Genomic DNA, 8,422 nt, shown 5'->3' with positions numbered 1-8,422 from the left:
ATGCTATCATTGCGATATACATTTAAAAATAGGTCATGGATATGAAGAACAGGCTTTGCCTCCAGTGCCTAACTGGTAAAGCAGATAAAAAACAAAACAAGAAAGGCATAGGTAGGAAAGTTATGTAGGCCCAAATCCTAATAGAACACTCGCCTAAACACCACCTTAGAAAACTCCTCCGATCACAAAAGAACCTTAGAAGTTAATTTGGAAGAAATATAGATCCAATGGAAAATATGAAGTCAAAAAGAAAGTACTTTTTAAATAAACTAAAATATGCCATTTTGTTCATCTTATTATTTTTCCATAGGGCTAGAGCAAAATGTGAGTACTTTTGGGGGTAAAAATTACTGCTTGGCATCTAACCTGTTGTGAATGCAATCATGGGTATTAGTCCAATTGTATAGACTGTGACACTGATAGTACTCATCTGGCTCATAATATAGTTAATGACCTGTCATATTGAATTTGTTTGTGTTGGTCAAATATCTTATTAGTCATTTGTGCCACAAAATCATTTCCTAATTGCATTGTACATAACATGACCATTGCTATTTCTACCATGTACTCCTACAGCCTATAAATTGTTTAAGTAATCATTTAAAGTCTCCAGTTCTTGTTAGGTTAGGTAATCCAAAGGCTGCAGCACATGTTGCTGTCAGACCTTCAGTGCTGGTCACTGTAAAGTACTGAATAATAATAATAATTCAAAAACAATGTATTACAAATAGATGGATCAGGAGACAGAAAGGGAGGCACACATATCATGAACCACAGTAGTGGTTCATAATCGAGATTGCCAGTATAAGTTTGGGAACATCAGAATGTACATGCATGTTATACACTCTTACCATCAGTGGCAGATCTGTAGATATGCAGCTTCTTCTTTAAACTTTTTGTTTGATCATGCAATATAGTGGTATGAGGTAGTTGTGCCCTAATATGGCCTGCAGAGTGGCAAGCTAGCTACATTCTCAACTCTACTCAGGAAATCAGTAGGGATCTGCAATACATATCGATACGGCAATATATCGATACACCAAATAAGTATCACAATACGATACTGTACTTAGAAAATATCGATATATCAAAGTTTTCTAGCATAAAGTCAGTGATTGCTATATTACTGTAACAGTGATCTAGATACTAGCCTCTCTATTTACCTGTGCTATAAAACGGAACGTTACAAGAAGCCATACAAATATGCGTGTATAAGTGCTGCTGTAATGGCTAAAATATTCTTACCCGGGTCTTCTAAAAACAGTAGCTGTTACACTTTAAGTATAAAGAACTGCACCATTAAGCAGTAAACAAATCTGCTGTATATACAGCTTACTAGCCATCTTGACAACTCATCAAAATGCGGAGTAATCCGGACAAGCCTTTGTGGGAGCATGTGTTAAAATGTTTGTGGTAGCTAATTGTCTGGATGGTGTAATAGAGGCAGGTACTATTTTTAATAGCAACTCTGTTTCCCATGCTAAAAATCATATCAGAACACACTAGCTATATTTGTCACATCAGTATAACACAGTAGTTTATCAGCATTCACTGAATAAAGAAATTTGTATACACAGTGAATGTAGAATCAGTGTCAGCTCTTTAACGTACAGTTATTGGCTATTGTTATACTTATTAGCTAATATGCCAGTTATAACTAGCCATGACCACTTCATTATAGTATCGTGATACATGCAGTATCGTGTATCAAACAGTGTATTGATGATGATGCATGATACACAAAATGCACTGTATCGCAGAACACTATTCAGTAGTGACCTACATAACATGAAGTGATTCTCAGGTTGAAGTGAAGAACTGCAAGGTAGTCTTGAAATTGTATGCATTGCAGATTTGAGGTGGTCATCACCAGTCACTCGCAGGTTAATCTGATAACTATATCTATGGCTCAAAAGATTATAGGAGAGTGAATATAATCATGTAGGCCATGTCTTATTTATATAATTATACAGATTGTGCTGCTTCATGTTCAGCCCGGTTAGCATGGTACAGCATGATCAATTCAATGAAAGTTACTTGTACACTTCCATAATGCATCCATTAGCACTAAGTGTGTGTAAGTAATGCAACTGCAATTATTATTAGGTTAGGCAGTTTACACAGTAGCCTCCACCACCCAGTACTAATTTGTTTATTTCTCATGACTGGTGGACAAATTATGGGTGTAGCATAACAGCTGGCTAAGTTGGAATAATGTAGTGGGATCTTTGGGTGGTAGAATAACATGATTACCAGTGATTACCTATGAACACTGTTTGTGTAAGGAATGTTGTTTATCTAAACAAACCACAAGCTTACATTGTTTAGCTCAGCTAAAAGAACTTCACAATAATTACATTTGACACAATGTCAGATTATTCAGTAGTTTTTCAAGTGTGCACATGAAAGTACAGTAGGATATATGTACTCATTTACTCTTATAATTGTCTCAGTTACTTTCACTGCCAGAAGTTCTAGGGGTTTTGGTGTTTCCTCAACCATTCCTCTGGACTAACACCAAATGTTTCATAAAATATACGTGCAAAGTCAGTTAATGATATAGCTTCAAAATCTGGTTTTATCTCTTCTTCACCACTGCCACTGCCACTGCCTGATTCTGTCACTAGTGTCACTGTATATGTTGTGCCCACCTTTCCCCTACTGTTTCCTTCTTCAGCAGTAACTGGTGGTGCTTCAGCTCTCTTAACAGGTCTACACTCCACAGCAACCAGTAGAACACAAATACACATCACAACAAGCAGCTTCATTGTAGTAGGCTAGGATGCTCAGTCACAGCTAAGACCAATTTCCACCAACACAACTGATGCACTTCACTGCATGAGGTTTATTATTATAATAAACATCACAGGAAGTGACATGTTCAACTCCTACAAGTATATACTTCTGAACATCTCTATTGTTAGGCTTGAACATGTCTTATGCAGGAGTACCATATCTACAAGGCTACTAATTAGATTTTCAATGTGTGAAGATATTTTAAGGATTCCTTAACAGTCATTGTAATGTATATTAGGAGGTTTGGGTTTTTCTGGCCAAAAATATCAGCTTCACAATACTGTACTGTCGTGGGTGCCTTAACAGCATTGGTTAGGTATAACCAAGCCCAAAAAGTCGGTCCCATGCTTAGCACAGACCTGAAATCAAACACCACAATTACTACAACACATGAAAGTCAATACTTTATGAATACCTGAGCTTGGGCTACATCAGAACAGCCTCCACAGACCAATTCACTCGGGTTATACTCATCACTAATACCAGCTTGTTCAACACATCTTGCTTCGCCTCCATAGTAAGACTAAAAATAAAGAATAGTAAAATACTCTATCCAGTTTAAACAAAACCAACCTTCTTGCATTTGAAGCACACGTAGTAACAGTAGAGTGACATTGCATATTCAAATGGTAGCTGGTACCATTTAGATGTTGGGTTAGTGAGAGCTTCACAATTCTTCTTGTTCTCGTACTCCAACCTTAGAAGACATTTTCGCTTCACATTTTCATACAACATGGTGACTGGATCAACAACAGCCTTTAGTTTCGGATGAGCAATAGGAACATTCTAAACAAAAATACATGATAAGTAATTTGTAATATATTTGGTGGTTGTTTACTTGACACAGTGAACAGAACACGAAACGGAAGCTAATCATTGGACCAGACCACTTCTTCGTGAGTGCCAAGTTACAACAATGGTAATGAAATACATGACCACACTCCAGCTACAATTGGGACAGTGTAATACTGGCATTACTGGAGATGTGTAACTGACCTGTATGAATGGAGCACAGGAAAGATTCTCTGTATAGCATATCATACACATGTCATCAGCATCTTGTTTGAGCTCTTGTAGTTTGCTCTTAACTTCGTTTTCATCTCCTTCCTGTTTTGTCTTACAGCCATGCAAGCAAGGTAAGCACTCTTCTTCTCCTTGAAAGGTGGCCACATGACAGTGTCTTGGTACAGATAACCCTGGCACATTCTTGACAGTCCTTTTCAGCACATACCATACCAATTGCCAGCAAACCAGTATCATTGGTAGAACCACAGAACCTCCACTGTCCTCCACCAGTCCCTGATAAAACACAGACACATATCACAAACCCACAATCACATATTCACAAACCACTGGTGGTTTCCCTGAACTCCACTAATCCTTTCAGTGTCCTACAATCAGCCAACACCATGGCCCAGTAGAGCTTGATACGACCACAGCCTTCATGAAGATCAACTTTAACGGCCTCCTCTTCCTCTTTGAATACCTGTAAAATGAAGAGATGGTATCATAATACCAACTACACACTGTATCCACCCCAGTATGTTAACATAGCCACCTGTTAGTTACAGCAAAAACTATCTAGATGTTATGTTAAAAGATCAAACACATTATGATTCTGTCAGGCTTAATACTGCTAGTTGACACATTCACGTAACTATTTGGGTACAAAGAAACAAGAGAACACACTTCTCACCTGTCTCTGATGGCTCTTCATCATCTTGGGCAAGTGAAGGATACGATCACAGTCACCACAAAGGTTACCGCACATGTCACACAGGATTAACGCCTGAGTAGTCCCATCATCATGATTGTCACATAATGGCTACAAGAGAAGAAATGTTCATAATGATGATAATAGAGTATACCAGCAATATCTTCTCTGTTTGTTGGGTTGGAACTAGGACTTTAAAAGTAATTGAGAACATTTTTAATAAGGGTAAATGTAACAGGCCTGTGTTGATACAGTTTTATTACAAGACCATGCATGATTAATTGAGCTTGGTGTCTGTTCATGCCTCAGGCTTTTATTATGAGCAAAGAGTAGCTAACACAATATGCCTTATAAGCAAGCAAACAATGGAACAAAATCACAATGGTAATAAGCAGCATTGCTAGGTAAGGTAATGATATGCAACAAAACTCAAACCCACAATTAATAGTACACACAGTGCTATAAAAGCAGTGGGTGAAAGTCAACTACTTAACTCGTCCTGTGAAGTCATTACGATACTGAATTTTTGCCAGGCAATAACAATGCCTTTCAACTTAAAACAGTGTTCAATTTAATTCTTCATAAGGGTGGGAGTGGGAAAGACTACACCAGAAATTTGATTGATAATCAAAAGTACAGACATGATATAATACCCCTAAACTTTGCTAAAGTAAAGCAAATGTGTAGGTACATAATACACATAGCTTTGCCTTGTAAATATGGAAAGTCTAAGTGTGTGACAGAATGTTTTCAGTCACAAACCCACACCTGGCTAAAGATTGTCTCTGTGTGTGTTGTGTTGTGTGTGTGTTGTGTTGTGTGTGTGTTGTGTTGTGTGTGTGTGTGTGTGTGTTGTGTGTGTGGACAGACAAAATTTCTTAATAAGGGAGGCACTTTCATCATGCCAGCTCAAAGCTACATGCTGACATTGTTTGGCTTGTTTGACATTTGCTTGAGAAAACATGTGTGACACATGGTCTGTCAGTTCTAAAATCGATTTTAACAACTTTCCTACATTTGTCAACTTACTATTAATTTTATGTTTCAGATCAAGTTAGCCTAAACCAATTCATGGTGGCACCTCATTATTCAGTACAGTCTTACATGTACCTGATTGCTTCATTAGAGCTAGCTGAATGCTCTATTAGAGTATCTCAATCTTTATAACTTATTGAGAGAAGTGGAAGAGTTAAAGTCTCTTCTCCTGACATCTAGGTTGGTCTTCAGCCCATCTAGCCTTCCTTTCTCTATGCCTAGCTATGTAAGCAAGATCGTTCATAACTTCTATACAATCATTAAACATTGAGATCATGAAATAATGGTGAAAACTTATAATAATAACCAAATTTAGGTGGTGAGACATACTAATGAGGGTGGGGGGTTTGAAACAGAAAGTTATCCAATAAGTGGCCTTAGCTACTGACATTTAATACTGGGAAGCAACACTTAGGGGGCTTGAGACAGCTGGCCAAGACAGCGATCTATTCAGCAGAAGGCTAAAGAATATAACAAACCTGGAAAACAAAGCAATATAGTTAATAAAAATTTAACATTTTGCATACTAAACAGGTATGTACATGTTATCAGAAATAGTTGTGATTCATTTTTTTTTTTTTAAATGACAAGTGTTGGACTACTTATATAACACACATAAAAAAACTTGGTTACTGAAGTGTGGACACCTCAAGAAAAAGCATATTTTTCTATAGTACATTTGTATTAGTGTGTATAGACTCCTGGAACCAGGACACCTTCTGATAAGAACACAAGGTGTCCAGAATAAAGTGGTTATATTGCAATAAATTTTCTAATTTAAATGTTCTACACACCTTAGTTCTGGGCTTGCCATCTTGTCCCATCCACTGGCCTGAGGACAACACCTCAGCGTGATGTTCATCAATCACACAGAGAGCTCCGAGACATAACCACATCTACAAGTAACAGTGTATATATATATAGATAATCATGATATCAGATATGTACATCATGCACACACATATACACACATATACACTATGCACTAGACAGACAGACAGACAGACTACATGCACACACAGACACACTTACTGTTTGTGAGTACATTCCAGGGATGGGTACTCGAGAGTCTTCAGTCAACTTAGTAAGATGTAGTACAGTTTGACCAATGGCAGCCTTAGCTATCTCAGACCATGAGGTAACATACTCTCCCTACAACACAGAACATCATCTTCAATACCACATGTACCCAAAGGACACTATTTCACCAAATGGTGCATCTATGATACTAACTAGACTCGTAAAAACAAGAGAATTCTTTTACAAAAGGCACCTTTAAGTATCTAAACAACAGAAGCCCCCTCACTCCCTTTTGCTGGTACATGCTAGGCAGAGAGTTCCTGCTAATACAGAATATAAACATTAGTTGGTATAAAGTTACAGGAATTTTACACAAGGGAAATATTGAAAATGAAAGCTTTAAAATAAAGTGGATGTTGCTGGTGTAATACAAGTAGTGTAGTGTAGGTTTACCTTGGTCATGTTGCCAAGGAATTTTATGACTTCTGTGGCTACCTTCAACCACCATCTCTTCTCCTTCACTTCTGCCTCAACTATCGCTGGTTTCTCACTGGCTAACAGTGATGCCAGAGTAATGCCTGTTGGATAATATGACACTTTAATCCCATGAACAAGAAAAGAGTTTAAAGTAGTGGAACCTTTGAGTTTGTCAATAAAGAGAAGAGTTGGTTCCAAGATGTGTAGTTCTATATACTTGTATCAACATGTGAGAAGATTTCTTTATCACGGCCTAAATTTCTGAGTCATAAGAGGTACTTTAGATGCTATGATAGACATTAATCATGAAACTGAACACCTGACATATTAATAACCCACACACAAAAACTAATCCACACCTGGTCCTTTAGGCCCACCACCAATGTCCTGTAACAGGCTAGCAGATCGTCCCTTAGCCTTAGCCTGTACTGACAGTGCTTTGGATACACATGCTAGGAAGATGTCCAGTAGTCCGACGTGATTGAGGACTGCTGTTCCACTGCTAATGGCTGCAGCAATGGCACTGTAGCCCTCAGGGGGAAGTAGGGCTATGTTCAGATAGTCTGCAAGTTTACGAGGTGTTATGACTGGAATGACCTTCTCTAGCAGTGCTAGCTACCACCTGCAGATAAATATGTGTAATATTGTGCTTTAGTGTGTGTGTGTGTGTATATGTGTGTGTGTATGTGCGTACCGTGCGTGTATGTGTGTGTATATGTGTCCTATACAGAATTGTATCATTGTAGTTACCTGTAGTTGTATTCTGTTGGTTGATACATGTAGCAACACTAACAAATCTCTTATCAACTCTGCTTGCTCAGCTAACAATAGTTGGCCCACTTCTGATTGGCGCAATCCCATCACCATGGAAACAAGCTCGGTATCAGGACTGGACTGCTCTTGATCTTCTCCTTCCTGTGACTTATCTTGTTTATCTGGTTTAACCAGTTTTCCAAGCTTGCTCTACCAGTCTTCTTTCATCCTCTCAGAGTGGATGGACTTGATGACATGTACTGGTCCTTGCCAAACAGACTGCCCAACTGCTCGTGAAGGTCTGTTTCAGAAGACTGGAAAAACAAGAAACAATTTAATTGAATTATAACATACTACAGGAATATGGAATGAAAATGGAGAAACAGGAACTAGAATGGAATGGATTAGGAGCAACATGGAATTGCAGTGGGAAAAGGAGCAATGGGAATGGAGTAATACTGTATACTGTACCTGTTGGTCACCCTCCTCTTTCTTCCCACTATCAGTTTCATCTTTCTCCTTTGTGTCTACTTTGGTTGACAGGAGACTACCAAACACCTATAACAAAATAACATATTTGTAACATTACAATAACCTCTATACAATGGAACTCTAAGAAATGAGTAA

The 8,422-nt window shown here is 38.1% G+C and overlaps 1 pseudogene; it reads right to left on the bottom strand.

The window, feature by feature from the left end:
• Positions 1–2,370: 2,370 nt before the first annotated feature.
• On the bottom strand, positions 2,371–7,664 carry LOC136239415 (E3 ubiquitin-protein ligase MYCBP2-like; annotated as a pseudogene).
• Between the last annotated feature and the right edge of the window lie 758 nt (positions 7,665–8,422).

This window comes from Dysidea avara, chromosome 11 (genome assembly GCF_963678975.1).
Source record: "Dysidea avara chromosome 11, odDysAvar1.4, whole genome shotgun sequence".
In the NCBI taxonomy this organism is placed as follows: domain Eukaryota; kingdom Metazoa; phylum Porifera; class Demospongiae; order Dictyoceratida; family Dysideidae; genus Dysidea; species Dysidea avara.
The sequence above is the reverse complement of the archived record's forward strand: the minus strand, read 5'-3'. Positions and strand labels throughout refer to the sequence as shown.